Source organism: Capsicum annuum, chromosome 6 (genome assembly GCF_002878395.1).
Source record: "Capsicum annuum cultivar UCD-10X-F1 chromosome 6, UCD10Xv1.1, whole genome shotgun sequence".
Lineage (NCBI taxonomy): Eukaryota > Viridiplantae > Streptophyta > Magnoliopsida > Solanales > Solanaceae > Capsicum > Capsicum annuum.
Genome location: NC_061116.1, coordinates 106,223,792 through 106,251,399, shown reverse-complemented (window position 1 = coordinate 106,251,399; position 27,608 = coordinate 106,223,792).

Sequence of the window (27,608 nt, the reverse complement as noted above, 5' to 3'; positions counted from 1 at the left end):
ATTTCAACACTTTTGAAATGACGTCTATAGAGATGAAAAAATTGATAGCTCGAAATTAGTTACACAACATGCTAAGCCATAAAGGAAGAGAGATTGTTATTGTTGTTAGCAGTTACACCAGAGACAGAGATAAAAGCATGAGAAGGCCAAGAACCTTTTGGCTGCCTTTAGGTCTTCTTACCCAAATCAAATTGAACTTCGAACAATTGTAACTTCAAACAAAAAGAATCTGACTTCAATCCTATTGGCTTTCAACTCCCAATTATACCTAGGAATGAAATCAATTAGACTTCCACAGAAGTCAGACTAAGGAAATAGTTGTAGCTCTTTCTCTTAAGTTAGAGAGAGAAATCTACAATTCTTACTTTCTCTTTGCTAAGGTGTGCAGCCTAAGCATCAATCTCAAATTATTGGATTTCGACTCCTATTCCCAGGATTGAGTAAGATTTACTTTGATTTCATTCGTTTTAGTATTTCAGTAGAGACTATAATCTGTATTTTTTGTTTAGGATTGACTTATATTTAGTCTTTACCGGGATGGAATTAAAGCCCTTATTGAATTTCATTATTTCCTTTAGAATGAAGTTAAGGATTGAATTCCTTTAAGTCAAAATTGAAGTATAGCCCTAAGCAATAAAATAAGTCAAGTAATTTCTTATCGGTTTTCACTCTCTTGCTGCGCTCCTTAATTTTTATTTGGAGATACGTAATCTGAGCTAAATGCCTATATTTGCAGAGATTCATCAACCAAGTCTTTTTAAAGGCCATCTTAAGAGTTGAGAATTAAACTATAGCATTAAGAACTCAACATCAGCAAATCAATCATATTCAGAAGTAGGACGTCAGTCTTTATATTATGCTAAAAGCCCTATCTTCAAATAGAGCAACCCTTAAAGTGGGAGATGGTATAGTAGGCTTAGGATGAAGTTACCTGGGAGTTACAAAAGCTGGAAATAAAGACTTATATTGATTTACCTATTCCTCATTAGTGGGGTATAATAGCTCGAAGCCGATAGAAAGTCGCTGAGGTAAGTTCTGATAGAGATACGCTATGGGTATTCCAATAATATATTCTTCTAGGTTACTCTTTTTTCTCTTAATTAAAGCACTGGAAAAGAATCACTATTGTCTTTATAAAGGACAGGGATTTACATGTATTGCTTATGTATAATTTGGTGATGCTAGCTTGACTTCACTCACTTCAGAGATAGAAAAAAAAATAAGAGAATAAGAAAGGAGCATAGCAGCCAGAAATAAATCCCCTCTTTCGCTTAAGGCACCGAAGTCCCACAGCTAATATCTTGATTTAAGGGAAGTTCTTTTGTTAGAAGTAAGATCCTATTCTATCATGCTTTCTAAATGAATTCTGTTGCACCCTTTTTCAATTTTGAAAAAAATGCAACACATGCCTGCACTATTTATCTAATAATGCGCCATTTCCTCTTGATTTTTAAACCAAAAAGATAGAAATTCAAAATTCTTTTCCTAAGGCATGCAAAAGATAATATTTAACATTTATAGGTTAATATAGAGAGCTTAAGGTCTTTTGAAAGAGAAGATAAAAGCTAACTAAGGCCATTATTCTTGATAAAAGAAATGGAGTAATTACGATAAGGGGTTACTGGATGAGTCTTATAATCTTTTTTATATATCTATTTGGAGCTTAAGGCATTAGTAACTAGTCAATTCAATATACAAGAAAGTTTAATTCAGCAGTACACTGCTACTCACTATCTTTATTAAGAAAATGTTATGGCTATCAACGATCTTTATTTTAAGGAAAGAGAACCAGAAAAGCAAATAGGAGTACATTATGGAACTCCTTTCTTTATGTAAATAAACTTCCACAACTGAAGAGACTGTAACTATTATATTCTTTCTTAGTCTCTCCGGTTGCTGAGGGTGACAGCCTGCACAATGAGCGTTCATTGTTTATCTCACAATATTTGTAGTCTCATCTCATGGCTCGTTATGTTTTCATTTACCATGTCCATGTGGTCTCCTACGATGGCAGGGTTCACCGGATGCAAGTGCCTCAAAAAGGCTGTTAAGAAAAATTGGCATTGATCCAGCTCATTCTTGATCTCCTGGATTTTTTGTGAAAGTTGAAAAAGCCTTTCTGAAATTACAAAAGCTTTCATACCGCGCTAATAATATAATAATAATTTTGGATTTTATTTTAGAGATCGAAGGCTTACTGATTTTCTATTTATAGAGTAGAAGTAGAGTAATCCTGCCATACGGCATGAATTTATTGATTTTTCTACAGTTGAGTACTATCATGACTCTTTGATGAAAAACCTAACTACCTTGCAAGAAAATACCCATGCAATCTCCCTGTGTAAACAGCCTTTGCATAACCAGCTTCAACAGTTACGCCCAATCAATCACTGTTAGGATAAGAAAAATTAAAGAAGTTAGTTAGAAGGTAAAGATAACACGATGCACTAGTTATGGGTCATTTGGATCATGGGTCACAGCAACTTGGATAGAGACCGTTGAACATCATTTGGATATGCCGAGGCTATATGGGCTTAGGCCTCTTTGATGGTCTGGGATATTTGGATTGACTCAAATCCTTTACATTCTTTCATCTGAGGGGCCAACTTTGAATTTGAATAGATCCTGTGGGACTTCTTGCATAGACTTGGGCTTTCTTTGATGATAGGTAGGCTTGTTGTGCTTTCGCCCTTCTGTGGGCTTTTATCGAGTAAAGCAAGCTTAACAAGATGCGAGTCATAAGCTTATAAAAAGAAAATGGAATCATTTTTAGGGAAGATGATTCAATTACTACCGTAAGTAGTTGTCTATTTCGTGTGCCCTTCCTGTACTAACTTACTGTATACCGCTATTAGTGAACACTAAGGTCTTAATGGGCTGACAGAGTAAGATGTAAAGGTAGAAAAAAGAGATGAATCAAGAGAAAGAGATAGTGGTTACGAATTTTCCTAACCAAGGACGGAGCTGTCAAGTGAGGATTGGCTGAGGGGAGTCTATGATGTAGCTAGGTACAAATAACCCAGTACAAAAAGACACATAAAAGCCGGTGAGGTAGACGGATCACATAGTTTTGTAGTGTTCAGCTTTGAACTGTCGAGTAAGGATTGCTCCATCTCTTAATAAAGGGGTTTTGGAACCCAGTCTTATTAGACGTTAGATGAGAAAGGGAAGTACTCTATGATGTACGTTCTATTATTGTATTGGCTCCTGATCGGTCCATGTGGTGATACCCGAAGGACTTTTATTTTTGCTTAGGGCTTCCAAATAGAAGTTCTCTATTTGGAAAAGCAAGGCAAACTCTGTAGAATTTAAATGATTTGGATTTATGATTTCTTTTTTGTTTATGTATTAGAAGTTTCTAAACTTCCTATTTTTTGGAGTTTGTTTAATTATTATGTAGAAGTTAAATATTAAAAACAGTAAATAAAAAAAGTAAAGTCACTAAAGTATTTTATAAAAATTTGTAAAAGTTAAAAGCAACTAACTAATTTTAACTAATGTCCTAAATATTAACGCGTGTTGTTTTTCTAGGCTGCAACTTAGCAATAATCTAAGCAAGACTTTCTTGCAATATATCTATATATCTATATATCACATGCACAGAACACACATATGCTCAAGGGAGAGCACAACCAACAGAAACTTGGGGAAGTATACCAAAAAGGCTCGTTTGAAAACTATTTAGCCATTTAGACAAAAGTTCTTAAAATTTGTCATATATCCACTTTAATCCACATCATCACAAACTTTTTTAACTCAATAAATTCACCCACAAGTTTTGTAATACTACACTTTAACCCAATATTTTCAACTTAACAAATTCATCCACAAGTTTCTAATAATACACTTCAACCTACTTCATCATCCACCATTATATAATAGAAAACTATCTAGGTTTTTAGAAATATTTAAAAAAATTCAAAATATAAAAATAGAAGGTGGTTCTTTCCCTCCAAAAAGCTTTAATTCTGGCATCTTTTTTGGCTTTATTTTCCTGCAATCAGCTCTAAATCAATCCACAAACATCATAAACTTATCCATTGCATGCATTGTTACCCCATTTGTTTGCTATCTTCTCAAATACACTTTCCACCATTATTAAAAAGATTTAAATCACTCACATTACTGATTACTCAAACCAGTTTAGAAAGTAAATTACAGCAGCTCAGGTGACTCTAAGAATATTTCTCTATTCCATAAATCCAACGATCATTGATTAGAAATAATATTTACAATTTCAAGGTTTTCATACGAATATCTGCCAAGTCATCGACCACTCATCGTCAGTCATCGATCGTGCATATATCCCGACATAGACTATCAGCATAATCGACTGTTCACCAAAGCATAATTCTAGGATGTCTATTGCAGAATTTATTCTAGTTTCTGGTGATTTCATGGGAGAATGAGTGGATACTCTCAAATATTGAAAATGGAAATCTTTTACCAAGGTGACACTGCCCATTGCTGTTAGCCGCAATAGTTTATACAACGAATTAGTTGCAAGCATAATGCAGAGCGGGAATCTAGATTGCACGTTGAGTGATGTAGAGATTAGTTATCTAATTCATTCGAGGAAAAAAGTGAATCCTATGATCATAAATAATGATGCACGTGTTTTAATGTACATGATGGATATTGATGCAGATGGATTTAAGCCTATTTTAAGGATAAATGTAGTTGAGCGTTCCTTTGAAGGACCGATGAATTCATCACCTTCCCCACTTCAGCGCTCGACAGTCGACAATAATTTGAATGATTACGAGAATGATAAAGATTATCTAATTAATATAGAAAATAATTCTATACATATGTAAGACGTTTCATCAGACTCACAATATATGGAAGAAGACTGTGGAACGGGATCCTAACCAGGATATTTCTTTTCCCACAAAACTAATTTCTATTGTGATCAAACAGTCGTCAACAAGAAAGAGCTTAAAACGCTACTAGACAAAGTAGCGGTGAGGCGATCTTTTGAATATCGTACGGAGAAGAGCTGCACCAAATTATTGAAGGAGAAGTGCGTATCTACTAGTTGTGGCTTGTTGTTGTAAGCAAGAAAGTACAAAACCTCGGATAAATTTCACATATATAAGTATGCCGGATTTCATACGTGCGGTGTTGAAAATTCCATCTGCAAGCATAAGAGAATCTCATCTGAATTGATTATTTCTCTATGCATAAATCATTTTTGGGATGGTAAGGGTCTAAGCATAAGAGAAATTCAGAGGATTATGTTTAAGGACATGCATTGCCATGCAAGCTATTGGATGTGTTGGAAAGGAAGTGTAATTGCAAAGAACATCATTCGAGGGACATCAAAGCACGGATATGCTTGCTTGATAACTTTTCTCATATGGTGGAGTTACTGAATCCCGGGTCTTCTTACTCTATCATGGTAAACCGGATGGATGGATTTTTTTTGTACTACTTTTTAGCATTCCACGCTTTCATACGGTGATATACCCACATGAGAAAGATAATTGTCGTCGATTACACACATTTTTTTGGCAAGTACGAGGGTGTTTTGCTAAGTGTCGTTTCACAGGATACCAAAAATTATATTTTTCCAATTGCTTTTTGTTTTGTGCACAAAAAGAATGATGCTTCGTGGACCTTCTTCTTTGAGAAATTGAAGTCAATATTAGAAGGTGAACCAGATCTATGTGTCATCTTCGATAGGCATATTAGCATTGCCAATACCTTCTCCCGTGTATACAGTCGTGCACATCATGGACTTTGATTTTTGTGTAAATCAACACTGTGGAGAACATCTTTTTCTATTCCACGCTGTGGAAAAGTCTTATTTCTTTGATGATTTTAGCAAGAATTTTGCATAATTAAAGAATAATTTCCCCAAGGTAGAAAATGTCCTTAAAAATATGATTGGTTTTAAAAAATGGAGTACATAACATTTTTTGGGAAATAGGTATGATGTGATGGACGCAAACATCACCAAGTCTCTCAACTCGGTGTTTATGGATGAATGAGAGTACCCTATGTCATACATATTCAATTCAATTGCTATAAAATTCGGTGAAAAATTTAGGGAACAACATGCCTTTGTCAACAGTACAAACAATAAATTTGTCCCTTGTGCGGAAAAGATCCTAAGGGATAATAAGAGTATGAGCAATTCCTTGTATGTGACTAATGCAAATGGGGATGTTGACCAATTCATGGTTTTTGGCAATGGTGTTACTACCAAGTTCAATCTCATGGAGAGTGATACAAGCATGAGAAGCACCAAGAGCACAAGATATTGTCAAAGGGTCAAGCTTCGGAATTGACAAGCGATTAAAGGCCTATTAGATCATTTTTTGAAGCTTTGTTCATAAGAAGCTAGGAGGAGAACCTTTACACTCAAGAATTGCCTTAATTTAAGGGTATAGAAGACATTTTACACACTAAATTAATACTCAAGAGGCGCCCCATTTCCCTTAATCATTAAGGGTATTTTTGATATTAGTTATGTAATAGTATAAATAGACAAATTAGTTTCTCTTTTCATTAGACTTTGATGAATTGATTGAGTATTACTCAAATTGTATTTTCTTTCCTTAGTTTAGGACTTGGAAAAGTCGTCTTATTGTAGGTCTTGGAAAAGACATCAAAACTAGCGATTAACACATTTCATCGATTACACTTGTGTTGATCAATTGGCAAGAAATGTATGATTGAGGAGTCTGAATTCCTTTGGTCCACCTAAGAGTGTGGTGTTATCTCTCATTGGTGTTGTGTGTCTTAGTGTTTGATACACACCTTGATGTTATTCATTGATGTGAGTGTATTTCTCACTACTATCCTTTACATTTTATGCACTTTTATCTTCTTTTATGTTGAATGTGAAATGTCCATGTGTGTTTTGAGTCTTCTACTTCATCCCCTTTCTTTTATGTTTTGTTAACTTTGGATATTTAGTGTTTGTTTGTTCCTTTAAGTGGCTAGTTTTTGTGTTTCTAGGTTTATTCTTGTATCATTTGGTATCAAAGCTGAACAACCCTAAGTCTTGGTTTTAATTTTCTTATTAAGAAAATTGCAACAAAAAAAAGTCAAATCCAAAATAAAATCACAAAAAATGGTGTCTAGTTGTGTTATGTTGTAGATCCGAAACTTGAACACTAGATCTACACATCTTTGTTTTTTTTTTGGAAGTTTCTTGTGCTAGAATCTTGTTCCCTAGCACCTAGGGAGTCTAGATCTACTCTTGGATCAAGATTTGGACGATTTTGAGCTAAGAACTCCATGGATATGGCGTGTTGAAGCTTTTACACTTTAGATCCATGTGGATTTTGCATTATGGACGTTGGTTGTTGTTGGTTTGTTGATATTTGAGTTTATCTTGTCCTAAGGAACCTAGATCTATAAGAAAAATTAAAGGTTAGGGTTCATTTGAGTGAAGGTCAAACTTTGGTCAATTCTTAAAATTCATCTTGTTCTTCTATCTTCATCAATTCTTGTTAAAGAAGAATATTTAAAGAGTGTGTTTGATCCAAAAAATGGTAAAAAGAGAGTGTACTTGGTGTTTGTATAAGAATATTCATTGGTATATTCATTGTAATCCAAAAGAAAGAAGAGACAAAGGAATAATCAAAGTACAAAATCAAGTATAATCCAAGTACAAAGGTGGGACCATTGTTTTTGAATTCAAATTGGATCTTGAAAAGGGCTCTAAACTTGTTGTTTTTCCCTCCCAAAGAATTTACTGTTCTTCCCTAAGGAGTTAGGACAAGAGTTATATTTTTGTGATTCAAAAAAATTAAAGCTCAACGTCCAATCTATTACTGCCACATCACCACTTAGTGATCGGCCAAATTGAGTTCCTATGTAGATTCTCTAGTTTCTAATTTTTGATTCTAGTTTCTTGTGTGTTAAATTCTACCACTAATTACCAAACTAGTAACTACCAGCTAGGTTGGTAATTTTTCTAGAGTTCATTTATTTCGTGTCTTCTTTTTTTGTGTGCTTTTCCATTTTAATTCGTAGTAGTTTATTGGTTCAAGTACATACATCATTTTTATTTAAGTCATATGAAACAAAAATCTATTTCGGGCCAAAGCATATTCCCCATTCATTCACTTGTCGAGTATTGCCAAGTTTTCAACACTTGTGAGACCAAGTGTGAGGTGAGATCCGAGTGTGAGTGTGGTGAGGCTCTTGAACTAATTTGTTTATTTGTTTTTAAGGTGTTGTATTTTATATTTTTTACTTGTTCTTAGGTACTTGAACCATGGAATCCAAAGGTACCACATCCCAACATTTGGGAAATAATGTTTTGGGAGTCTTGATGGCTCGGTTGGATGCTCTAAACCGAGACTTGAAGGGTGATTTGGACCTTATAAAAGGTGACTTGAGATCCATGAAGGGTGATGTAGGATCCATAAGCGGTGAAATGATTAGAATTAAAGTGGAGGTTGATAGACTATGTCCACCAAAACCTCCACAAAATTTAATCCATCAAGTCCCAAATCCACTTGACCAAAGACCCTACACTCCACAAAACCCCTTACCACAAATCCCAACCCATCATCAACCAAATCCAATACCTCCTCTCCAAAAGTTAGAATACAAGGAGAATGAGGTTAAGCCTCAATATAGAGAGAAACTTAGTGGAGGGATACAAGAATAATGTGAAGAAAAGAGGGCAAGGAAAAAGGGAAACCGAAGGTAGTGAAATTAGATGAAAAAAATACCTGATTGTGGATCTTGTGCACAAATGACCCTTGTTATTCACTAACCCGAATGCTAGAAATTTACCTATCATTGATTCTTATTATGTGCAGGTTGAAGATCATATATTCATAAAAAAGAATCCAAAAGGAGTTCCACACACACACATAGTTGATGAGTTAATGGAACCCTTGGCCGAAAGTTCCAATCTTGGAACAAGTGATGAATAAATAAATCCAAGGGGATATATTGACATATTACATTGTGATGTGGAGCATGAGGGCTGCCATGATGCAAAACCAAGTGAAGAACACACTCACCATCATCTACAAGGTAACAAAGCTATCTTCTACACCCCTATAAACTTGAATTGTTGTGATGTGGCTAGTAGTGGACAAATTGGTGTAGTTTTGAATTTGCTTAGTATAGAAGTTTATGAATTTTTCTTTTATGATACTCTTTGTGTTGATAGGTTGACTAAGCGCCAAATTCTTGTTGTAAGTACACAAGTACTAGTTGATCTTTTAGATGACAAAATCAATTCTTTTCGTAAGAATGATTTGTGTCCATCTAGTGCTAGCACTTATAACTTGAATAAGGTTCCATTATCAAGTGACAATACTATTCACACACTTTTTGACCCTTGTGAAAACCAAGGTGAGTCTACATTGGTATGTAAGTTTCCAACAACTAGTGAGGATGTGCAAAATGATCAATCGAGTGGAGTTGACCTTGATTTGCTAGAATGTTTAGGAGACCCAAATTGTGATTGTACTTGTGCAAATGGTTTTGATTGTGATTCCTTTTTGATTCCCATTATGGTTTGAATATGTGTATGGCCTACACTCTTGAAAAAGAAGGTGGTATTTGTTTAGGTATTCCATCTACTTCTTCTTTGTGTGTTTTTTATGATGAGCTTGAAACTAGTGAGTACATGTATAAGAACACCAAAGTTGAAGTCGAATTATGTGACACCTCTCTCAACCCTCTATCTCTCATGAAATTTCCAAGTGTGATAGAGAGGGTATACTTAACCTTGTGGATGGAACCTTAGGGGAAAATGAGACTGGCCGAGGCATAAGTCCTTGGTAACTTCTTCTATTTGACCCTGTGGTACTTGTGAGATATTGGAAGTGTAGTTTCAGTTCATGCTCATTATATTTTAATGTCGATCCTATTCAGTTCTTTGGTATCCTTTATTCCAAGCTTTTCATGTCAAATACCAAGGATATGTGGGTATATGTAAAGTGTGAAAAACCTTAGAGTGGACTTTGTGTTGCTAAAGGAGTTTTTCTAAGCCATAGGTCCCCAATTTTGAATATTTGTTTTTACTTGAAAATATGTACCATATATGTTTGTTTCGTATTGTGATCTTCATTCCTTGATGTTTTCCGTAGGCGTGTCCTTTGTAGTGCTTGTGGTAGGTATTTCATGATCGTAACAAAGGATAGTTGGGTGTATTCCAAAAGTGTACCCCCTTGGCATGATTATATAACTTGTGGTTCTAATGCTAACCCTCATACCATGAGGATTGTGTGCTTGTTTTCCATCATTTTATTTTTGCAAGGTGCAAATTTAAGGACAAATTCCTTTTAAGATGGAGAAGATGATACAAGCATGAGAAGAACCAAGAGCATAAGATATTGTCAAAGGTTCGAGTTTCGGAATTGAGAAGCGATTGAAGGCCTATTGGATCATTTTTTGAAGCTTTGTTCAAGAGAAGCAAGAAGGAGAACCTTTACACTCAAGAGGCGCCTCAAGTGAAGGTTATATAAGACATTTTACACACTAAAGTGACACTCAACAGGCGCCCCATTTCCCTTATTCATTAAGGGTATTTTGGACATTAGTTATGTAATAGTATAAATAGACAAATAGCTTCTCTTTTCATTAACTTTGATGAATTGATTGAGTATTACTCAAATTGTATGTTCATTCCTTAGTGTAGGGCTTGGAAAAGCCATTTTAGTGTAGGTCTTCAAAAAGACATCGAAACTAGGGATTAATACATTTCATTGATTACACTTGTGTTGATAAATTGGTAAGAAATGTGTGATTGAGGAGTGTGAATTCCTTTGGGCCACCTAAGAGTGTGGTTTTATCTCTCATTGGTGTTGTGTGTCTTTGTGTTTGATACACACCTTGGTGCTATTCATTGGTGTGAGTATATGTCTCACTACTATCCTTTACATTTTATGCACTTTTATCTTCTTTTATATTGAATCCGAAATGTCCATGTGTGTTTTGAGTCTTTTACTTCATCCCCATTCTTCTATGTGCTGTTAACACCAACCAAGAGTAGAGTTATTGGTGTCGAAAATTTGAGTTGGTGAAAATTTCGTGCGAGCATGCGATGACCGCTTTGCGAGAAAAGTATGGCGGTGGCGAAGGTTATGGTAACTTCATCTATAAGTACTCTTCTCTAATTTATAAAGCTGAAAATTACTGCCTCGCATACTCGAAAGCTATTAACGTTGTCCCTCCAGAGGCCAAATGGGCAGTGCTACATAAATTTCTAGACACTAATATTTCTCCACCCCCCTATGATCCCAAACTTGGAAGGAAGAAAGTCAAACGCGTTAAGGGTGTAGGTGAGACATTCAAGTCGAAAAGGAGGAATAGGTTTTCAATATGCACGAAATTCGGGCACAAAAGAACCATATATAGCATGGACAACAAATCATAGATAGGATTTTTTTGCTTCAATTGTAAAGCTACTGTTTTGGGGGATAAAGGTGCATTTCTGTAGAATTTAATGTTCAGTTGTAATCGACTTAAAGTTTTATCTATGGTAGACAACGTCAATCTATGATAAATCCTTTAGACGGTCTATTAAATATTATGTATTGTTTATATGTTTACTCATCAAACACACTATGTGGGTCTTTCAACATGCTATTTTTAATTTATTTATTCATTTTTGAACAACATCTAAGTGATGGTCTATAGTAGCGTACATAGATCACCTTGTTCTACGCTTAATCAAGAGAACAATCGATGCACTCCTAACGGTGTAAGTCTATGGTAGACCAGACAAATCGATGGACCCTTAGAGCACAAGTATATTTTTTACTTAAATTATTTTTTCTAAACATGTTATTGAAGGTCTATCGATTACGAGAGTCTACGATAGACTTTAGTATCTTGTAGATGACTGACATATGTTATGATCTACAACAGTCTATTAAGTGTCACCAACAGTTCAAAAAACACCATTACTGTTCCAACAGTAACAAACGACTAATTTTTTACTCCTTCAATGTTAACACTTTTTTACTCCATATATAATATCATCTGCCCCTCATTATTTTATTTCATCAACTTTGTTTTTATCTAAAAATTCTACAATGTCTCAAGTATCTCAAACACTCAATTCTAAAAAGACTTTAATTTGTTATTGTGGAAATGAAGCTATTTTATGGATGTCACACACAGACTCAAATCCAAGTCACAAATTTTATAATTATGAAATTGCAAAGGTGAGTCGTGTATGTCTTTTTCTTTTTTCATAAAGTTAAGTAAATCATTATGTAATTATTATTTTTTCTAGGATGATGGTGCATGCTCATTTTTTAAATGGCTTGATGAGGTATCACCTCCAAGCAGTCCATAAACATTAAGTCCGGGACCCGAGATATTAAATTTTCGTGGTTTGACAAAATTTAATCTAATACAAAGGTTCCGAGAATGCGAAGAAAATAGAAATTTTCTCATGACATTTTCAAAGAAGCTGAAGAGTAGAGGGATAACTTGAAAGCATTGCTACATGCAACCCAAATAGAGAGGGATCAACTAAAACAAAAATTGATTTTGGCCAAACAAAGGGAGAATAGCCTAACAATGATGTTATGTGCTATAATGATAGTATTTGTTCTTTGAAAAAGTGTAACATGAATATAGTAATATTGACTAAATAAAAATACTTCTAATTTTCTATAATGTTAATACTGTTTTTCATACAATCATAGTTGATCAAACAACACATCAACTTAAAATCGAGTAGCATGGTAATGATAGACTATGAAAGGCAGTATATGATAAATTAAATATGCATTCTATGATGTGAAGTATAAACACTACCAATTATGACAACACAATGGATATTCAAATTTCATTCAACAATACAGTTTGATAAAAGTAGATTCAGTGCAGATCATAATAAATTTCATAAAATAAAAGAATGTTTGTCATATCTTACCACCAGATCCTTCAACCTTCATATTTGTCAAATAAAAAAAAACTCATTATTCAACACATTAACAATATTAGCATTCAAATTTCTTTTTTCCTATTTTCCTCATCAACACAAATGTTACTGTTGATTTTGTCAATGATATCCATGACCACTTCTTTTTGGTTTGCTTCTTCATTTTCTTCTTTATTTTCTCCTTCTTATTTGTATGATGCTTCTTTCTTTCCTTCTTCAACTTCATCTTGTTTTTTCAACATCTGCATCTCCTGCTTTTTTCTTGCCTTGTTCTTTTTTCTCAGCATCTGCAGTAGCTGCTACGTCTTTCTTAGTTTCTTCTTTTCCTTCACCTAGACTAGCTAATTCTTCCTCATCTTCCTTTTCTTTCTCAGCTTCTTCTTTTTCTTCACCTCCTGCTTCTTTCTCAGTTTTTTCTTTTTTTTCATCAGCTTTTTCTTTTTCCTTGCCTTCTTCTTCATCTGCTACCGCTTCTTTTTTAGCTACTTCTTTTTCTTCCACAACTACTTCTTTTCCAGTTTATTCTTGGCTCTTATCTTTTTGCATTTCTTCTTCATCCTTCTTTTCTTCTTCTTTTTCCTTTTCTACCACAACAGTGGACAACTCATCTATTTTACTATTTTTTTCTCCTTCTTTATTCATCTCCGATTTTCGAAGGTCCACATGCACTGTGTCATCATATTACAAAGTGTTACTAATATTTAAGGTTGAAAATTCACTAACTACATCAATTATTAAATGAAGTTACCTGGATCATGTTGTCGCTCATCCTTTTTCATTTTCTTCAGTTTTTTCTCTTTGATATAGGCAGCAATATCCAACACCACTTCCTCGAGCATAGAAACATACTTATGATGATCTCCATTGATAGATGTGCCTACTACATCTTTTGAGGTGCTAAAATAGCATCATCACGAATGCATACTCCAACGAGGTTACTACTTAAATCCCTATCATCATCACTGTCCTCATTTGAAGTAAGGATAGTCACCCCTTCTAACTCTTTCTTCAAACCATCGAGGATGTTATTCTTCACCTCATCCCTATATGGCTTAAATATAAGCATGTAATCCATATTCATCTCACAAGCAGTAGGGATGATGTACGGGTGCACGTTCTACAAAAACTTAATTAACAATTACATAACATTCAATACAATAGTAGTATTATTGCATAATAAAAAATCAGTTCATTCCTCGATAATTTTTTCTTTATACTTGAATGGGTCGCCTTCGATTATCTCATCACTTTTTGTAGTGTGCCATCTGAGGATGCTGGGAATGGGAAAGGGCCCATTCATTAATTTTCCAACAAATTTTTCAAGATGAGGAAAGACCTCATAGATCCAAACCTATAAGCAGTTCAGTAGTAAAAAATAATTTAGAGTCTATGATAGAGTATACTTAAAACACGAATCTATGATAATCTCATTAAAGGGTTGATGATAGATACCATGAATACCTAGGAAAAATTGAATAGAGCATAGGATGCCTTCTGTTTCTCATCAAATACTTTCCTCTGCTTCTTCAGGTCACTTTTGTTTTTTAGATAGTTCATGGTCAGCTGAAATGTATCTTTCCCCCACGAATAACTCTTGAAGAAACTCAAAGAATTGACCATTCAAAATATTTTTATGTCGATAAACTTCGTGGAATCTTTTACAAGCAACACGGCGTGCAAGAACCAGAGTAAATAATAATTAAACTTCTGCTCCTCGTTCAGCTTATTCCCTCTGATTAAGTGTAACATGTTGGCCACTGTAATGGTTTTTTTTTTTTGTTACCTTAAAGAAAAAATGCTCCCTCTTGGCCAACGCCTTCTTTATTTTTTATTCACTGGGGTATGATTAACAGTTCAGCCCCATGATCAAATAAAACTTTTTCAAGACAAAACAAGCAGGCTTATTGTTAATGAAGAACCACATCTCATGACACATCTTATCAGTCTTGACACATGGCAACATCAAATAATTGACCAATTGACCATTGAATTTGAGATGTTCGAACAAGTTTCTCAAGTGTCCAAACCAGGACCTTTTTAATTTTTTCTTTAACTCCTAGTCGATAAGAACTTGTTGGAAGTATCGATAAGCAACCATTCTTGATCTGACTGATATCTTTGTGGGGAAAGATCCAACCTCGTCCATTATCGTTCGAAGGCCATACCACTCCAAAAAATAAACCTTGAACAAGATGGCATGGACAAGGAATCATTATCCCCATCAGTACTATTTCTTCCACTTTTCTCGCTCTCTTCACTGTCACCACTAGAACTACGCTTGGCAACATCTTCATTAGAATCGACAAATTAGGTTATATCTTTTAACTCCAAATCTGATTCGGACACTGCCTCTTTAATTTTTTTCCATTTTGAGACATTTTCAACTGCCTCAGCTTTTCCTTTTTACTACTACTAGCAGAATTAGATGTGGTACCAGCTTTGTGTTTCCTAATGGGTCTTTTTTTTATCCATTTTCAACAGAATCTACACGTACAGAATAAATCTTCGATTTTCTGTTCATATACCACAAGTCTACCAACAAAAATAATTCAATGCTCAAATGAAAAACCCCAAAAAGCTATGAAGTACCGCACCATTAAATAGTTTACTACAAAAAAATACAATAACTGAACCAAAATCCAACATGCAAGATCAATACTCAACTATTGCTAAAAATCAAGCTAGTGCTACAAATCAGACTAATTAGCTATTAATCTTTCAATTTTCACTATTTTAGTAATCATATTTCAAAAGAATTTCGTAAGTCTAAAAATTAATTTCAATTTAGGGTATTCTAATTTCATAGACCATGGGTCTACGAACAGATATGGTCACTGTTTGAATCAAATTGCCAAAATAACTATTAAAATAATAATTATCCCACCATTTAACACTTTATTTTTATAAAAACACTCGAACTAAACCAAAATTCCTTAACAAAATTTTAAAATTCAACACCATGATCGACGAAAAAATCTGTCAAAACTGTTGAATAAAACCTCAACCATCGCTTGAAAATCAAACTAATTACCTATAAAATTCGCATATTTTAACTACTTAATCAAACAAATTTGGAAAAAAAAAATTCTACATCACTACGAATCGATTAGCAGTGAAACTTATTTAAATGGATCTACAAATAATCAAAACTTGATTTTAACTAACCTAACAAAGAAACAGCGAGCCCTTAGCAACTGGAGAGAAAGGTTAAACAAAAATGGCATTTTGGGAGCAAGGTTCTTGAATAGCGGGTGTTGGGAGAGAATTAGAGAGGAGAGATAGAGAGTTTTTTTGTTATTGGAATAAGTGAAGGGTGTTAGGTGTCATATAATAAATTTGTAAAGTTGTAAAAATAATAAATTGGTCCCTTAGCCCACTTGTGGGCTCCACTTTTATCACTTTTCCTTAATTTTTTAACCTAAATCTTAAAAATTAAGTAAAAAAGAAATAAAGTTGGTATATGACAAAATAGTTTTGCCAAAATATAGTTTTGCCAATTTTTCCCCAGAAACTTAGAGAAAAAAGATACAAAGAAATATAGAGAAAAAAATGCCAACAACACTTAGAATATAAAGATAGAAATAGTACAGAAACATAAGAGAATAGAAACCTAAACAAAGAGCCATGATTTAGAAATAAAAAAAAAAATAAAACAAAAGAGAGAATAGCGAGAAGAACAACCAAAAGACTTTAAAAAAACATAGAAAAATAGAGAAAGGAAAAAAAAAAAGAGCAAGCACACACAAAAGGGAGAGTACTTTGAAAATTTATGGGTTGGAATTTGGATCTTGGTTCCTGTTTCAAGTTTTTGATGACCGTATTCATACTTTTATTCTCAATTATTGTATAACTCAGGTTTTTTCTTAGTTTCTTTGTATTTATTATGTTTTAATCTTATCATCGAAGCATGAAAGAAGTTATTTAGACGATTTCATGTATTGTTAGATACATAAAGTTGATTGTTTTTATGAGGTTCATTCTTTAAAATTCTTATTGTGTCATTAAGTTTCTTTTCACATGTGATATTTTTTGGCCTTGTGAATGAATGTAGGATAACTTATCAGTATCTCTTATCTCTATTGCATCATTTGACACTATTTCATATCATAATTTCACTTGGTTGGGATTATGTATAAACTGTAAAATAAAATAAAATTACTTAAAAGTTAAGCATTGAAATGGCAAGGAATAAAATATTAAGTTTCATATTTTATCAAATGTGTTTTGAGTTTATAACGTCTATGAAAATTTGAATTTAAAAATTATTACATGATTTTAGGTAATTGGGTCCATGTTAATGTATGAATATTGTCTAGTTGGATTCATGTTTAGCTTTGGTATCACTAATCCACTGTTTGGTATTAGCTCCAAGTTTAATATGCTCGGCAATCTTATATGTTGAATAAGCCAATAATTAGTTCTAGCTATGGTAGAATTTGGTAATAATGTATGGTGATTTAAGGTTTAAATATTTGTTATCTTGGAAGGTTAACGTGACACTCTTAGAAAATATAATAGATAAGTATGGTATGTTAATATTTTATCTACTGTTTTGTTTTCCTGTTTTTTAATTATTGTGATATTGGGATATTTCATGCCTAATTAATTGAACACTTTTACGCACTTATTTGACGACATGTTGTAGGTTTTTTGAGATAAAAATTGTTTGAACTTCTTGAGTTTAGAATCAGTGATTATGACCCAAATAAATTAATATGTAATTAAGAAAAGTGACCGTAAGTGAGACGGGTTGCAAACTTTTTCAAGATCCATCGATATTGAGAAAAGAAAAGAGAAAAAACTAAATTGTACGACAGTGAGATGAGTTGCGGATTAATCCAAGACTTATTGTAAATTTAAAAGAAAAGAGTGAAAAAATGTAAAATGGATAGTAAAATAGTCTTGGGTTTAGAAGAGACGAACACATGCCTTAATGCTAGATAAGCTTTAGACCCGATAAATTTTGTTTCGATCAAGTATGAAGTTATGCATCTTTGTCGTTATATTTAATAAAAAATATAAAACTCGAGGATGCAGCTATACACCTTGAAAAAGATCATCCAAAAATTAACTTTCATTAGCCTAATACAATAGGTATTGACAGATACTATTAGTAGATTAAACATAAGTAAATCTAGGCCAGCATAATTAATCCAAAATAATTATAGTTAAGTTTAAGTTACGAATAAGGATTATAAGCATAATTAATAAAAAATAGTTAAAATTAAGTATAAGTTGATAAAAGTAACTGTGCTATAACCACAAGACTTGAGGGGTTCCTCATACCTTCCCCTCAGTCAATAGAATTTCTTACCCGATCTTATATTTTTATTGACTAATAAAGAATCATTTTCTTTGGATTAGGATTTAATAAGGTCACTTGGAACATCATAACTCAATCCCAAGTGATGACTCTATATAAAAAAATTATCCCTATTTAATACTGTCTCTTTAATTGAAAAAATCCTTCAACCTAAGAGAAAGGGGTGTGACATTATGTAAAAGATAAAATTCCAAAATATTTAAGGTAATCATCATTAATATCATGCACAAAGTAAATTTCAAGCATGAATATCTAATTTAATGGAAAAAAAATTATATTTAAATAGCAAAAATCACTTCTTTCATAACTTCACGGGGAAAATGCTACTAATATTTGTCTTTTTATATTCATGTTATTTCTACATTTGCATATTTTTGTTTATAATAACTAAATAATATTAGAACGTCAAATACAAGTATATATATATAATAAAACCTCTATATCGTAGTCATAAAATTTTAGGACAAACGCCGCCACTATAGAGAAATTTGACTGTATAGTTGGCAGTGCTATCTGAGCTTGGGCTATGGACAATCGTTTCACATATTTGTCAATAGGTATGGTCTTGGTCTCAAAGTAGTGTTATCATCAATTCGGTGTAACCCAACCGTCTTATTCCTTACGAAAGGGTCTGGAACCTATTGATTAGCATTCTCTGCCAACTTGTTAAGAATTAGACTCTTATGATTTTTTCAATGATTGGACAACCAATTATATTATTCAATATTCTTTGTGATGCTGGTGACAATCCATCGCAGAAACTTTTTAGATACATCAAAGGTTCAATTTTATTACATGGACATTTTCTTAATAACTCCTTGAACCTTTCCCATGCTTCAAATACAGTGTCCGCGTATAACTGTGAGAATTACTGAAATATTTTTGTATCCTTTTTTTGACTAGTTAGAAGTAATAGCTAGGAACTTTGTGGTTTTATCTTCCTACGTATTGATCAATTCTGAAGGTAAATTCCATAACCATATATTTGCATCATCCTTCAAAGAAAAGACTATGCCCTTAAATATATAGCATCATCAGATGCCCGTTATAGTGAAAGTTATTCATGATTTCACTAAACTCCATCAAACCATGTCATAGCCCAACTGGTCAATATTGACATCCACCCTAGCCTTTGTTGGGAGAAGAATTTTAACCCTAACTCCTTACTAACTCAAGTGTTACTTTCACATTTACCTTATGTTAACCTCATTTTAATCAAGTTCTAAAAGAGTTTTATTGAATAAATAAACTATCAATCAACGTCAACATTCATACACTAATAAAGCATGAAAACTTTTACTTATTACATCACAGGGACCTAAAATCACCATAAAAGAACATTTGAAAGAAATAAAGTCTTAAAACTAAATGATCATCTAGAAGAAGAAATAAATAAATGTCATGAACCGAGCCGAGACCCTGGCCGCGACGGACATTCCGAACCACGAAGGCTCGAGAAACCCCTTAGCACACTATAATATGCATAATCCATACATAATAAAAGTGCGGAAGATGTAATAAAATTCAAGGAACTTAAAATACAAACTGTGTCAATAAAATATGACAATACAATACTCAAATTCCTTCTACGAAGCCTCTATAGAATACAAACTATCTAGGCTGGGACAAGGCCCCCAGCTTAATCATAAACTAACTGAGATTACATATAGATAGAATGCCTTTTGGTGTAAGGGAGGCTCACCAATTCTGAACTCCTAGAACAATCTACTACTTCTGAATTAGACTACGGGACTAAGTCTCAGATCTTATAATATAGGAAAATATAGCTTCCATGAAGGACGGTCAATACCTGAAACGTATTAGTATGTAGAACTAACCAAAAATAACAAGTATTCCATATAAAATAGTTGGGAGCATGAAGAAAATAATTTAACATCATAGATATCAAAACACATGGGCATAATTAATAAGCTTTAAAGCATTCTTGTAAGTCATGACTTAACTCTTTATTTTACTTCTGAACTAGATGATACACCCTATAAATAGTAGTACCCACGGGCTATATGGATCCTCCATTTGATCATCGGCCCAAACCCAAACCGTATTTTTGCTGCAATGGGATGGAATGCTGAAGATTTGATACACCATAGGTTTGTCGCGAGCGTATAATCCCTATCGTGGAACATCATAATCCCATGTTAGCAAAATACTATTTTGGGAGATGAGTTATCTGAACTTGCGCCTTATTTGGGTAACCATCTAACTCTCTTTGAGCCTATTTTTAGTTCTTTAAAATCATATTTCATGCTTATAAACAATTCTTTCTCATTCTGTTAAAGGCATATAATAACAGGGCATCGTCATACCCAGACATGCAAGTGATCCATTTCATATCACATCATATCCATATCCTTTCTTACTTAAAGCATATTAATGACCACCCAAAGAATTTAAACATCACAAGAGAGTTCTTAATTAAAAAGTATGTGCAAACTTATGCAAACACACTCTTTTTTCAAGACTTAAAAATGTAGTGGCCAATTCAATCATTAATCCTATGTTGTTTCTTCATTAGAAAACAATAACATTTAGAATAAAAATTATCTCTTTGAAAAAACACGTGAAACAACCATCCATAACAAGTAAAGAGGCATTAAAACTCAATAATCATCTTCATTCATAAAACAACTCCAATATTTGTTATACGTAAATCTCATGATAAAAAAGGACCTTATAAGACCATAAATTTTGTCATAGGGAAGGGAATTTCCCAATTCATGTTCATAAAGTACTTTTGAACTCAAATCATGTATGTATAAGATTATAAATAAAGCTTATGGTAAAACCCCATGATAATTACGTACTTTCATCAAAATGTGTTTATGATGCATGCTCTTTAAATGATTTCCAAAAATCTATTTCATATACATAGATATATATCTTTAAAATTTATTTAAAAATATAAAATGTATCCCATGTGATTTAGGATAGTTCCATATACCTTTTGATAGATAAAAATCAAAGAAAACATAGAGAGATTGGCCCCTTAGAGAGTAGAATACTCAAACCCTAGGTAGTTTCACCTAGAACCTTAGTTCAAGTAGTCTTACCAAAAATTTAACACAATAAGAAAGCATCTACTCTCTTATATAAAAAATTACTATGCTTCCACAACTAGCATCATACTAACATATGGAGGGTTATTGAGGAACCCGAGCATAATCATCCAGAATGGAAGTCACACTACTCAATTATAACTTATATTTGTTGATCTACTCAAGATGGGGCATGATATACCATATGTGATGCAATAGGCATAAAGTACTTCATACATCAGATGTCTAGATCATAAATATAGAGTCATTAGGGCATAAACATGTAATAACCCGTATTTTCATACTAGAATTTTAACCATCATTCCTGTGCATCTAAGCTCTAATCCAAGTAATTCTCATGTGAATAAAAGTTTCATGATTAGTATACTAGTCTATGGAGTATTTTAGAGGTAGAAAATGGTTATAACAATGACCTAGAACAAGGTTGAGCTAAGACCAATTGATTCATCCAAAGTTTGACATTCGATTCTACAAGGTTTAACTTCAAACGTGAATATATCTTAATATACATGAAATTTTTCATCCCAAGACCTACCAAATTATATATAATCTAATTACCTTACCAACAATACCAATTTCATCAAAATCCAACACCCCAGCAAGGAGTTATGGCTTTGCGAAGTAGAGTACGTCGCCTAACCAATCGTACATGGCTACTAGAATAGGTGTGCGATAAGAAATGCGGTGCATACTTAAATGTGTGTGATAAGCAATGTGACGTATACTTAAATATGTCCGATAAGAAATGCGGTGCATACATAAATGTATGCGATAAGCAATGCGGCGCACACTTGGAGTTTTAGGTAGTAAAAAACACTCTGTTTTGAGTTATTTTAAAGGAAATTAAGTCTTTTGTCACTCCTTACACACCCCTAAACTTAAACTTATGAATTTAATAGAGTCTTAACATATCATAACCCTATTATCAATCTAAGTTCAAGATCTAAGAGAACTAAAAGAGAAAAATAACTAGGGCTGCACAATCAACATGAGGGTCCAATCTTTCAATGAATTCGTTACCATAAAGGTATGTGGGGTTTTCAACAAGAACATCTTTTCTTTCTTGTATCCAAAAATTTATATTATTTTATGAAGATACATAATTTTACTTGTTTAATTATGAATTTGAGATTGAAACTATTATCCTATATTCTTGTTGAAGAAACTATGATATTTTTGTGATGTCTTAAAGATAAATTCCTTGAGTTTTGATGTTAATATCATGTTTCATGTTGAATTTCCAGATTTTCATAAGTTATACTTGTTTGCTATACAAGGTATGAATCTTGAAATGTTTTTCTCAAGTATTGATATATGGGATTTAAACCCTCTTTGAGATTATGATCTTTGGTGAAGTAATGTATTATACACACCTTGATATTTGAATGATTTAACCATTTGTTCTTGAAAGAGTTATTTTTAAACTCGAATGAGAAAAATAAATCCACATGTTCATTTATTATAAAAAAAAAGGGTAGCATGATGGCTCCCGATATGAATTGTTGAATTACGTTGCTGTGAATTTTCTTTTGAAATGATCTAAGCTATATCCAGGAGTAGTCTTTAGCACGGAGTGGGAGGTATAGCTGTGATTGGTACTTCCCTAGAACTATGTGCCCCCGTAGGATATGAGCCTAAGGCTGATTGATAGAGCGATCACTAGTGAACAAAAGATTAAGGTCCTACTCTGATGGTAAGGACAGGACAGCTCTCCCCAATATGGGTTGGACGTTGGACTCCATGTAGCTAACATGGTTTATGTTGTTTGTAAGAGACTCCCAATGTGTATGTGTGTATTCTCCTATATAATATGAAAAGTCTTATTGTTCTATCTGAGGTGAAAACATATTTATTTAAAAGACTGAGTTTGAGAAAGTCATTGTTTTAGAAAGATTTAATGAACATATATTCCAAAGAGAATTGTTATGAGATTTGATTGCTTTGATGACTTAGAATTGAGATGGAAGTGAATTGAGATTTATTATGATGACTCACATGTTTCACCCGATATATTTTACTCTCTTATGATTATGATGATTTTAATTTGAGCTAAGTGAGTCATTTATATCAGCATGCATAATTTCATAAACTGTGATGATATTAAGATACTATTTTGTATATGCATTGCACCCCCATATGCTTTGTTTATTTCAATGGTATTGACCTACATATTCGTATGTGGGCTTTATTTTCTCAAAATATAGGTACAAGGTATAGTGTACATCTTTAGATCCAGTCAATTCTCGACATCCAATCAGTAGGCGATGAGTCCTTTTGATTCAAGGGCTTGAGTTAGTTATACAGTTCGAGAAGTGTTGTAATTTCTTTATCCAACCATATTGAGTTGGGATAGTCGGGAGTCATGACCCAGCTACCTATAGTCAGTATTAGTAGAGGCTTCGTAGACAGTCAGTAGAAGTTGATATATTCCATTTCAGTTTTGGTTATAAAAGTAGAGTTGTAATTTTGTAAATTCAGTTTTGTATCTATCATATTCAGAAAAGATTTATTTTTCCCAGATTTGTATAGATTTATAATTTTTGTTCAGTTGCTTATGAGTTATGCCAGTAAAAGGGTTAGCTTGGGGTCAATTGTGATTCTAAGCACCGTATGACGTCTCAGGACCCGATTTTGGGGTGTTACAAACTAGGTGTCAGAGCATAGAGTTCAAGTGTCCTTGGGTGTCTATGAAGTCATGTCTAGTAGAGCCTTGCGGAATGGTACAGAGACATCTGTACTTTTCTTCGAGAGTCTACAGGGCATTTAAGAAATATTTCCCTTATTTTAAGTCTAGGACCGTGCCATGAAAAGGTTCTTCAAGAAACTTATATAAATTCTTATCTTACTCTATTCTAGCCAACTATACCTCATTTTCAAGGTATCAAAAATAGTTGAGCTTCATTCTCCATAGATAGTTATGGAATTATAAAAGAGCTACAAAAGTATCATATCAGTACTTTTCAGTTCCAAAAACTAAAGTGCTTTATCAAGCCTGTAGAAATCTTGTACTAAGCCCGAGTCAGATATGCTTTCAAATTTATCCTCAAAATCCATAATTATAATCTATACTTCTCTATCTATGTATTGTTCTTGAGGTAACATGTTCGGCAAGTTCCAATTTTCTCCCCCAATAATGCCCTTATATTTAGTGGTTGAAGTTTCAGAAGTTTTATAAAGTGGCTTGGGAGGAGCCTTTTAGTGTATGATAAGTCCCTCAAATTTAAGTTATTCCCTCATTCTTATGAGTTATTAAATTTAGACAGAGTACTGTCTTCTTAGATCATTGAATGTTATGTGTCAAGTTTCTATCTCTTGTATTATGTAATTTTGTTATCAATGTGTTTGTGAAAAATCAAAGTCTAGTGAAGCCGTGTGGGGTCTATTTTGATTCACTAGCATAGTTGCTTTGTTATTAATCTAACTTTCTTGTTCAAAATACAAAACCAAAGTCTAGTTAAACCGTGTGGGGCCTATTTCGATTCACTAGCAACTTGTTGTTTATCTTGTTGTTTTTGTGTTAGTTGAAAGTGTGGGTTTAGAAGTGTAGTGACAAGAAAGGTGGTAAGGGAGATTTCCTGAATATGTATAGTTGAATTTTGTTTCTTATGCTTGAATTATTAATGAAGTGATATACCTTTGTTTGTTAGTTTAGTGAAGTTAGAGAAGGAGATTATTAGTTAAGGTGGATTGTTGTTTGCTTGAAGTATGAAAAGAGTTATTGATGGAATTTGTTGTGCTAGGAAAGTATAGGTTTTGATGGAAGGACTTGGTGGTTGAGTATTGTTACTTTAGGCTTTCCTGAGATTTCAAGAGGAAGTTTAGTTGAAATTTATAGAGCTATGAAAGTAATTTAGGTGTGAAGATAGGTAAATATTAATGATGTGAAGAAGGAGGATGTGTTAACAGATTATGAATAAGATAGGCCATATGATTATGATCGATTGTCATTGTGCACTAGTTTTTCTTAATGTTGTGTTCTATAGTTTTAAAGGGAGAATTGTATGTGAGATTGAGTTGTAAATCATATTTAGCACTAGACATTAAGTTGAACAGTGGATGGTTCGGTTGTTGATGCTAGTTATATGAAGGTTATCTAGTAGTCCTGAACAGTGTATGCAAGAGTGTAAGATCATGTGTTCATAATTAAATATGATGTAGAGGTGTGCCCAAGGTGCTATGGGGATGCATTATTTTTTGAGGATTGTTGCATATTGTGTGGGTTAGTAGTAACGTTGAGTTTCTAGGTGGAGAAAAGCTAGTTAGATAATTTATGATGTTCTTGATAGCTAAGTTAAGGAGTTATGATTGAAGATGTTGAGCCTTTTAAGTATGATTATTATTCTCATGATTTGGGGAAAATATAAGTATAGAAGTGTGATTTTGGTAGGCTATGATTATGTTATTAGAGATGTAGGTAGGGTCGCAAATGAGAGTGTAAGTCTTTGATGATGATTATCGAAGCTAGAAAGTTAAGGATGACATATGGATGGATTGTTCAAGAATGAAGTCGGTAAGTTCGAAATTAGTTTATTCTTGTGAGTTTAGCATTTATGTGTAGATATTAGAATGATAAAATTATGGCTTAATCTCGAGGATACTGAGTAGACCATCATACTTGGATTACCAGCTTTGACCTAAGGGGGAGATGGTTAGTGAAGAACCAAACCGAGTTTTTACAATTAGATTGTGATACATGTCAATAATGCGTTATGATGAGATAGTGATCCCTTCTTACTATGGAGTATTCCTTGGATTTCAGTCATTACAACACCAAATCCGTCACTTGCTTGACAAATCCATCCCACAGGGCTATACTTATACCTATCATGTGTGCTAAAGCTCATTCTTAGATTCCAGCAAGCATGTAATAGCTTCACTCTGTGATTCGAGTTATCTCTTATGAATATATGAACTCCAGTCTTATGTTGAATAGCTCATGAGAAGTATAAACTCATATTTCAGAGTATGACCAGTTTTTAAACTCATGATACTAGTGAAGTTCGCATTATATCATACATGTCCTCACCCCTAAACTTAACCTTACGAATTTAATAGAATCTAAAAACATCATAACCCTATTATCAATCTAAGATCATCATCCAAGAGTACTAAAGGAGAAATACAACTAGGGTTGCACAATCAACATTGAGGGTCCAATCTTTCAACAAATCCATTACCATAAAGGCATGTGGGGTTCTCAACGAGAACATCCTTTCGTTCTTGTGCCCAAAAATTTGTATTATTTTATGAAGATACATGATTTTACTTGTTTAATTATGAATTTGAGATGGAAACTATTATCCTATATTCTTGTTCAAGAAACTATGATATTTTTGTGATGTCTTAAAGATAAATTCCTTGAGTTTTGATGTTAATATCATGTTTCAAGTTGAATTTCCAGATTTTCATATGAGTTATACTTGTTTGCTATACAAAGTATAAATCTTGAAATGTTTTGCTCAAGTGTTGATATATGGGATTTAAACCCTCTTTGAGATTATGATCTTTGGTGAAGTAATGTGTTATACACACCTTGATATTTGAATGATTTGACCTTTTGGTCTTGAAAGAGTTATTTTTGATCTCGAATGAGAAAATAAATCCACATGTTGATTTATTATGAAAAAGAGGTAGCATGATGGCTCCCGATATGAATTGTTGAATTGCTTTATTTTGGATTTTTGTTTGAAATGATCTGAGCTAAGTCCGGGAGTAGTCATTAGCACCGAGTGGGAGGTATAAATATGATTGATACTTCCCTAGAAATATGTGCCCCCGTAGGATGTGAGCCTAAGGCTGATTGATATAGTGATCACTAGTGAACAAAAGATTAAGGTCCTACTCCGATGGTAAGGACAGGACAACTCTCCCCAACGTGGGTTGGACGATGGACTCCATGTATCTCACATGGTTTATGTCGGTTGTAAGAGACTCCTAATGTGTGTGTGTGTAGTCTCCTATCTAATACAAAAAGTCTTATTATTCTATCTGAGATGAAAACATATTTGTTTGAAAGACTGGGTTTGAGAAAGTCATTGTTTTCAAAAGATTTAATGAACATATATTCCAAAGAGAATTGTTATGAGATTTGATTGCTTTGATGATTTGGAATCGAGATGGAAATGAATTGAGATTTATTATGATGACTTACATGTTTCACCCGATATATTTTACTCTCTTATGATTATGATGATTTTAATTCGAGCTAAGTGAGTCATTTATATCAGCATGCATAATTTCATAAACTGTGATGATATTAAGATATTATTTTATAGATTAATTGCTCCCCCATATGCTCGGTACATTTCCATGGTACTGACCTATATAT